The sequence below is a fragment of the Triticum urartu genome, chromosome 5, assembly GCF_003073215.2.
Source record: "Triticum urartu cultivar G1812 chromosome 5, Tu2.1, whole genome shotgun sequence".
NCBI classification, from domain to species: domain Eukaryota; kingdom Viridiplantae; phylum Streptophyta; class Magnoliopsida; order Poales; family Poaceae; genus Triticum; species Triticum urartu.
This window is the reverse complement of record NC_053026.1, coordinates 282,484,822-282,491,882: the sequence shown is the minus strand read 5'-3', so window position 1 is coordinate 282,491,882 and position 7,061 is coordinate 282,484,822.

Below are 7,061 nucleotides of genomic sequence, written 5' to 3'. Positions count from 1 at the left end.
ATGCTTCACGTCAAGGACTAGGTTGCATTCTTATGCAGGATCGTCATGTGATTGCCTATGCATCTCGACAGTTGCATCCACATGAGGAGAATTATCCTACACATGATCTAGAGCTTGTAGCCGTAGTCTATGCACTTAAGACTTGGCGACATTACCTTCTTGGTAACCGTTGCGAAATCTACACTGACCATCAGAGTCTCAAGTATATCTTCACCCAACCGGATCTGAATCTCAGACAGTGACATTGGTTGGAGTTGATCTCGGATTACGACTTAGGAATCACCTACACCCCAGGCAAAGCCAATGTCATGGTTGATGCTTTAAGTCGTAAATCCTATTGCAACAACCTCATGTTGCAACAAGGTCAACCACCCCTCCATGAGGAATTTTGTAAGCTTAACCTTCACATAGCTCCTCGTGGTTCTCTTTCTACCTTGGTGGCGAAACCTACCCTTACGGATCAGATCATAGAGGCTCAGAAGCATGATACAGGAATCTCCCGAATCAAGAAGAATATGAAAGCACAAGTGCTCCCTAGGTGGTTTTGATAATTGATGACAACATATCTGTTGTTGGACTAACATCTCAATCTAGCATGTTTCAGATAAGTTCAACAATGGAGTGGCATGGACAAAAGGTTGTGGGAACTCCTCAAAATGCTAAGGACAAATGATTGGCTCAAGCTCAGAAGCTCAAGACTCTTCATTTTATATTTTAGTGATCCAAGATCACATTGAGTCTTTAGGAAAAGCCAATACTATCAAGGAGGGATGAGGTGTTGCTTAATGAGCCTCTTGCTTCATGTGCTTAGTGATATGCTCCAAAACCCTCAACTACTTTCCCATATCCACATATGACCTAAACCCTAAGCCAAACTCGGTCCTACCGATTCTTCCTATCCGGCGCCACCGAGTTTCACTTGTCATAAGCCACTGCCAAACCCTAGCAATTCGGTTATACCGATAGGGATCTCGGTCTCACCGAGATGGGATTGCAAACTCTCTGTTACCTATTGCAATATTTTCGGTCCCACCGAGATATGCAATCGGTCCCACCGAGATTGCAATGTAAATTCAGTGTTTCCTTTTTGTAACTTTTGGGTCTCACCGAAAGAGCAAATCGGTCCCACCGAGTTTGCCTGACCAACTCTCTGGTTAGCTAATTACCAAATTCGGTCTCACCGAGTTTGTGTAATCGGTCTCACCGAGATTACGTTATGCCCAAACCCTAACCATATCGGTCCTACCGAGTTGCATGTCAGTCCCACCGAAAATCTCTAACGGTCACTAGGTTTACATTTTCGGTCTGACCGAGTTTGTTGATTCGGTCCCACCGAGATTGGAAAACTATGTGTAACGGTTGGATTTTGTGTGGAGGCTATATATACCCCTCCACCTCCTCTTCATTCGTGGAGAGAGCCATCAGAACACACACACCATTGCAACTCATATGTTCTGAGAGAGAACCACCTACTCATGTGTTGAGGCCAAGATATTCCATTCCTACCATATGAATCTTGATCTCTAGCCTTCCCCAAGTTGCTTTCCACTCAAACCTTCTTTCCACCAGATCCAAATCCTATGAGAGAGAGTTGAGTGTTGGGGAGACTATCATTTGAAGCACAAGAGCAAGGAGTTCATTACCTACACACCATTTGTTACTTCTTGGAGAGTGGTGTCTCCTAGATTGGCTAGGTGTCACTTGGGAGCCTCCGACAAGATTGTGGAGTTGAACCAAGGAGTTTGTAAGGGCAAGGAGATCGCCTACTTCGTGAAGATCTACCACTAGTGAGGCAAGTCCTTCGTGGGCGATGGCCATGTTGGGATAGACAAGGTTGCTTCTTCGTGGACCCTTCGTGGGTGGTTGCTTCTTCGTGGACCCTTCGTGGGTGGTTGCTTCTTCGTGGACCCTTCGTGGGTGGAGCCCTCCGTGGACTCGTGCAACCATTACCCTTCGTGGGTGGAGCTCTCCGTGGACTCGCGCAACCATTACCCTTCGTGGGTGGAGCCCTCCGTGGACTCGCGCAACCGTTACCCTTCGTGGGTTGAAGTCTCCATCAACGTGGATGTAGGATAGCACCACCTATCCGAACCACGGGAAAAACATCCGTGTCTCCAATTGTGTTTGAATTCTCCAAACCCTTCTCCTTACATTCTTGCAAGTTGCATGCTTTACTTTCCGCTGCTCATATACTCTTTGCATGCTTACTTGATATGTATCGTGTGTGTTGAAATTGTGCCTAAAACTCCACTTAAACCGAAAAAGCTTAAAAATTGCAACTTGAGCATTATGTGTCTAATCACCCCCCTCTAGACACATCTACTTCTAGATCCTACAGAATATTTCCAAGGGAGTTGCCAACTGTTTCTCTATGGATGAACGAGGTGTTGTTTACTTTGGAAACCGTTTGGTGGTTCCCAAATGTCAACAGATGCAACAACTGATCCTTAAGGAGGCCCATGAATCCCCTCTCACGATTCATCCCGGTAGTACAAAGATGTATCAGGACCTACGCTAGAGGTTCTGGTGGACTAGGGTGAAGAGAGAAATCGCTCAGTTTATTGCCAACTATGACGTTTGTCGTCGCGTTAAGGCAGAGCATCAGAGACCTGCTGGCACCCTTCAACCTTTAGCTATTCCCAAGTGGAAATGGGACAAAGTTGGTATGGACTTCATCACCGGCTTTCCCAGGTCCAAGAAAGAAAATAATGCTATCTTCGTAGTCATTGATCGTCTCTCCAAAGTGGCTCACTTCCTACCTGTTCGAGAGAGTATCACTGCTAGTCATCTCGCTGACTTATGTATCTCCCGAATAGTGTCACTCCATGGTGTTCCACTAGAGATCAATTCAGACCATGGCAGTCTTTTCACCTCTCATTTCTGGGAAAGTTTCCAAACTGCCATGGGCACCCATCTCTCCTTCAGTACCGCTTTCCACCCTCAGTCAAGTGGTCAGGTGGAAAGGGTCAACCAAATTCTCGAAGACATGCTTAGAGCTTGCGTTATCTCATTCGGTATGGATTGGGAGAAATGTCTTCCCTTTGCCGAGTTTGCTTATAACAATAGCTACCAATCCAGTCTTAAGAAAGCACCCTTCGAGATCCTGTATGGACGAAGATGTCGAACACCTTTGAACTGGTCAGAAACCGGTGAAAGACAATTCTTTGGACCGGATATGATCCAGGAGGCAGAAGAGCAAGTTCGCATCATTCGTGAGAATTTGAAAACAGCCCAATCTCGTCAAAAGAGCCAGTATGACCATCGCCATAAGGAAGTGGCTTATGAAGTTGGCGACAAGGCTTACCTTCGGGTTACTCCTTTGAAGGGTACCCATCGTTTCGGTATCAAGGGCAAGTTGGCTCCTCGTTACATCGGTCCTTTTCGCATTCTCGCCAAACGAGGAGAGGTTGCCTACCAGTTGGAACTACCCCATATCTTTCTCGAGTTCATGATGTCTTCCACGTCTCTCAACTCAGGCGTTGCTTCTTGGATCCCATCTGCGGAGTGGACCACGAAACGCTTGATCTCCAAGATAACCTTACTTATCAAGAGTACCCTGTTAGCATTCTGGATCAAGCAGAGCGCGTCACTCGACGTCATAACATCAAGTTTCTCAAGGTTCAATGGTCTCATCATTCTGAGAGAGAAGCTACTTGGGAGCGAGAAGATCGTCTTCGACTTGAGTACCCCGCTTTCTTTCCGCCAACTCCTGAATCTCGGGACGAGATTTTTTCGAGTGGGGGCGAGCTGTCACATCCCTAGTTCTGATATGATCCTAGGCTTGCTTGTGCATCATGTTTAAATTTCAAATAAATTTGAAATGGGGAAAGTTGCAAACCCTAGCACCAAAGTTTTTCCAATAGGTTCAACTTTAAAATGGATTTTACCCTTCGTGGGTGGAGCCCTCCGTGGACTCGCGCAACCGTTACCCTTCGTGGGTTGAAGTCTCCATCAACGTGGATGTAGGATAGCACCACCTATCCGAACCACGGGAAAAACATCCGTGTCTCCAATTGCGTTTGAATTCTCAACCCTTCCCTTTACATTCTTGCAAGTTGCATGCTTTACATTTCCGCTGCTCATATACTCTTTGCATGCTTGCTTGATATGTATTGTGTGTTGAAATTGTGCCTAAACTCCACTTAAACCGAAAAAGCTTAAAAATTGCAACTTTAGCATTAAGTGTCTAATCACCTCTAGACACATCTACTTCTAGATCCTACATCCTACAAGTGGTATCAGAGCCTTGGTCTCCATTGCTTTGGTTTAATCACCATTGGAGGAAGATGGATGTGTCTACTCTAGGGAGTCTTAGACATAGAGTGCCTATTCTTGATGGAAAGTACTTTCATGAATGGAAAAATGAGATGCTTGTAATCTTCAATCAATATCATTTGAACAAGTATATTGCTAGCCCTTGTGCAACCCATATTGATCCCTTGCATCCTACCCTAGATGAAGATATTGACATGATTCGCAATCTTAGAACTATTGAGCTCATCATTAGAGGATTGCCCAAAAATTTGATTGCTAGTTTGCCTACTCAAAATTGCGCCTATACTATATGGAAATTTCTTGAGGAACGGTTTCCCAATCATTCCTTGAAAACTTTGGATGAAATTCTCCATAAATCTATTGCCTTGAGTAAGATGAACTCTAGTGATCCTAGTTTTGGTAAATGTCTTCTTGAACTTGCCAATCTTAAGCATGCTAAAGGAGATGTTGGAATCATTAATGATATCATACTCAAAGCTATAAGAATTCATAAAAGTGACCACTTTGATGATCATTTATCTGATGAATTACCCTCTCTAGGAAATGATGAATCACAAGATCATGATGAACATGAATATTACAATGAGGATGATAGTGACTTCGATCTTGATGATGCAATGAGACATTTTGGTCTTATGGCAAATCTTCGGGGATATGAATCAGGAGGAAAGGAATGGGTTCTTGATAGTGGATGTACTGATCATATAACCGGAGATGAAGAGATGTTTCGTGAGCTTGCTGAAAATGACGGCCCTCGAAAATATGTCACCTTTGGTGATAATTCAAAGGGTAAAGTGATTGGCCTTGGTAAGGTGGCCATCTCACATGATAGTTCCATTCAAAATGTCATGCTCGTTGAATCTCTTGGCTACAACTTACTTTCAGTATCTAGACTTGCTGATTTCGGTTTGAATGTCCTATTTACTGAGGTAGATTGCCAAGTATTTCGTCGAGACAATCATAAAATGGTCTTTACGGGTATGCGTAGAGGTGATCTTTACATTGTCGATTTCTCTAAAAAGGCACAACCTAAAACTTGCTTTGTTGCTAAATCCTCAAAAGGTTGGTTGTGGCATAGACGGCTAGGTCACGTTGGCATGAGAGACCTTGACAAGCTTATTAAAGGAAATCATATCCTCGGAGTTAACGATGTCATATTTGATAAGGATAGACTTTGCAGTGCTTGTCAAGCAGGTAAACAGGTTGGAGGAAGACATCTTGTGAAGAACATCATGACCACAAGGAGGCCACTCGAGCTACTTCACATGGATCTTTTTGGTCCCAATGCCTACAAGAGTCTCGGTGGAAATTCTTTTGGTCTAGTTATAGTTGATGATTTTTCAAGATTTACGTGGGTGTTCTTTCTTAATGACAAGTCGCAGGTCCAGAAGATCTTCAGAAACTTCGCTAGGAAGGCCCAAAATCAGTTTGACGTGAAGATCAAGAAGGTTCGGAGTGACAACGGAACGGAGTTCAAGAACGCAAATGTGGACACCTTTCTTGACGAAAAAGGGATTTCACATGAGTTCTCGGCTACGTACACACCTCAACAAAATGGAGTTGTTGAAAGGAAGAACCGGACGCTCATCAAAATGGATTTCACATGAGTTCTCGGCTACAAGACGCCGAAGCACTTTTGGGCAAAAACGGTTGAGACAGCTTGTCACGCAACAAATCGCTTATATCTTCACAAGCTACTTGGCAAGATGGCATACGAGCTTCTCACCGGTAACAAACCCCAAGTTGGATACTTTCGAGTATTCGGCTCAAAGTGCTACATTCTTGATAAGCATCGTCGTTCAAAGTTTGCTCCTAAATCTCATGAAGGTCTACTACTTGGTTATGGCTCAAACTCTCACACTTACCGTGTCTACAACAATTTCACCCGAAAGGTTGAAGAGACGGTAGATGTGAAGTTTGATGAATCTAATGGCTCGCAAGTAGAGCAATTGCCAATTGATGTAGGAGACAAAGACCCTTCAGAAGCAATTCAAGACTTGTCCATTGGCAAAATTCGTCCAACGGAGGTGAAGGAGAGTACTTCATCCGTCCAAGTGGAAGCTTCTACTTCACGACAAGGTGAACCAAGAATCAACATGGAAGCATCCACAAGTGGGACACACCAAGATGAAGAAAACGAGGAAATACATCAAGACGAACATCAACAACCTCCTTCTCCACCATGACAAGAGAACGACGACGTCAACAATGAAGAAGGCCAAGAAGAAGAACAAGATGAAGAAGATGTTCAACGAAGACCCAAGCAAAAGCTCTCACGAGTTCGAGCAAGAATTGCCAAAGATCATCCCGTCGAGCAAATCCTCAATGATATACAAACCGGGAGAATCACTCGCTAAAAAACTCGTTTAGCTAACTTTTGTGAAAACTATTCATTCATCTCTAGCATTGAACCTATGAAGGTAGAAGAAGCATTGGAAGATCCGGATTGGATAAACGCTATGCATGAAGAGCTACACAATTTTGAGAGAAACCAAGTTTGGACATTGGTTGAGAAGCCCGACAACAACCACAACATCATTGGTACCAAATGGGTGTTTCGCAACAAGCAAGATGAAGATGGACAAGTGGTTCGCAACAAAGCACGTCTCGTCGCCCAAGGATACACACAAGTCGACGGTATGGACTATGGTGAGACATATGCTCCCGTTGCTAGACTTGAGTCCATTCGCATCTTACTTGCCTATGCTAATCACCATAATATCACCTTGTACCAAATGGACATTAAAAGTGCTTTTCTAAATGGTGAAATAGAGGAGGAAGTTTAT